The sequence below is a fragment of the Cervus canadensis genome, chromosome 27 (genome assembly GCF_019320065.1).
Source record: "Cervus canadensis isolate Bull #8, Minnesota chromosome 27, ASM1932006v1, whole genome shotgun sequence".
Taxonomy (NCBI): domain Eukaryota; kingdom Metazoa; phylum Chordata; class Mammalia; order Artiodactyla; family Cervidae; genus Cervus; species Cervus canadensis.
The window spans coordinates 4,247,607-4,250,056 of NC_057412.1; positions in this window are offsets into that span (position 1 = coordinate 4,247,607).

The window sequence follows — 2,450 nt, forward strand, 5'->3', positions numbered from 1 at the left end:
AGGTGCTATAATACATTGTACCTGTAGTTAGCAATACTGTCTTGTGTACTTAGAAGTTTGCTAAAAGTGTAGACCCAGAGGGAGCGGGTAGAGAGGGAGGTCGGAGGGGGGATTGGGATGGGGAATACATGTAAAACCATGGCTGATTCATGTCAATGTATGACAAAACCCACTACAATATTGTAAAGTAAGTAGCCTCCAACTAAAAAAAAAAAAAAAAAGCGTAGATCTCATGTTTATTACCTTGATTGTAATGACAGAGTCACAGGTTTAGTCATATGTCAAAATTCATCAAAGGGTACACAGTCCTTTAAGCATATGCAGTTTTTTTGCATATCAATTACACCTCAGTAAAACTATTAAGATTGATCTTTCTGCAGAGATTGGGCAGGATTTTTTTTGCTGTTTTCTATCACAGTCTGTCAAACTTGTTCCAAAGTAGGGTTCCTCTTTCATCAGCCCAAGTAGAGGTCTGAGGACTCCTCCATCCATCTCCCCCACACTGCTCTGTCTTCCTCAGGATTCTATTGCTCTTACAGTTGTCCTAGGGATCTGGAGTGAGGTGTCCTCCCAAGGCTGCTGGGTTTCAGCAAAGGGAGCACATAATTACTTGTGTGCATATTGAATTCTGTTCTGAAGGCAACTATAAGGAGAGTGAGTGATGGAGACAAAAAACACTTCTCACTTGTGAAAAAACTGGTTCTCTCTTAGTAGAGGCTATGCGTCAGGTTAGACTTTAAAATGAACACTTAAATTCAGTGTTGGAGGCATTCATTCTTGCTGACTTTGCCTGGAAACTAGACGGGGAAGCAAAAGAGGTTGGCTTGGAAAGGCTGAATGGGGAAGACACAGTGATCTATTCCATGGAAACCGAGCTCCAAGATGATATGCAAATAGGACCTTTTGAAAAGTAGCATAGATTTACATAGGTGAATTCATACATCTAGTCCATTATAGATTAAAAAATAGTTTTGATCTACCCTACCTGTGTATTCAGAGTCATATAATTCTTGTCTTCAGTCTCTTTGCAGCCGTAGCACAGCTGAGTGAGGGTTGAGAATGTCTCTTTTCCTCTTATGATAAAGCTGTGTTCCATTCTGAGTACGCTACTGAGAGCACCCAATGAGATGAGCAATACTTCGTGGGTGAAATAACATTATTTGCACATCAAGACTCTGGAGATAGTTTATATTCCTACTTTCTCATCGTCTGTTAAAGTAAAATATGAAATTCCAGGGAGACATTTTTTGACATTATTCAGTGTCTTTATTTGTTCAAAATATTTATTAGGTACTTACTATGTACTAGCCACTCTTCTAGCTATAGCATTTCAATCCCTTGCTTGTGATATTGTAGGGAATAATATCTTTTTTATTATTCATTACTTGATCATGTGTCAGTTATGCAAAGTCCTTTGAGAAAAATCCACCATCCCACAGGAAAAATTGGAGGAGAATTCTTTAAATCAGTTGCTGAGACAATGAAATAGGGCTTCTTATAATGTAAAGTGTTATACTGTTGAAAGTTCTGCAAGGAATAATAAATTTTTTGAAATATCTGGTGTGCTTCTAGCCATATGTGTTGATATCTGAGAATACTGTCTGGATGATGCCTGGAATATTCAGATGTTCTGCTCCTCACTGATGTCTTATTAATGCAGATTTCCTTTCCTCACTTGCCTGGGGAAGAGAGCTAGGATAATTCAGAAAAGTCATTTTGTTTCATTCAAATTGGAAGTGAAAGAACAACATGAATATCTCTAATGCAAGTGAAAGGTGGTGATCTAGCCTTCTGAAACAATGTTTACCAAGAAGGGAGCCAGGGGCTTTTTCTGGTAGATCTCATTACTAAAATGTGAACAGACCTAGCAAAGATGAAGGCATGCATTGTATTCTTTTTCTGTTAAATTCAGAGGAAGAGCGAGAAATAGGAGAGGCAGAGTAAGCCATTTGCATATACCCTAAGGCACAAACCTGAAGATACAACCTAACTGCAGAATTTTTGAAAAACAAGCCAAAGATAGATACTTCCTGCATATGTCATAGAAAATAGGGCTATTATTGTGTGAGATGGCATTTAATGTGTTTACATTTGAATAATAATGCTGCCTATAAACACAGGTTTTATACTCATGTTGTTATAAAGAACTGATGGACATAGTCGTACTCTTTCAGAAAGTGATTGTCTCAGAAAAAAAAGCAAACAAAGGGAATATCCAAATGCAGTTTCCCACAGAGACATGCAGATTAATGTAAACATAGCAAAATAATACTGAATATGAGAAAATAAGTTCATTAAAAATTAACTTAAAATTGTTGCGTATGAGAGATAATGATCAACAGTAGAAAACAAATTTATTGGTGTCAAAGATAAAACATCTATAATTTTTAACATGTTCCTGGCTATTTTCATCAGCTAAGAAGTGCATCAGATTTGAACTTCTTGTTTTC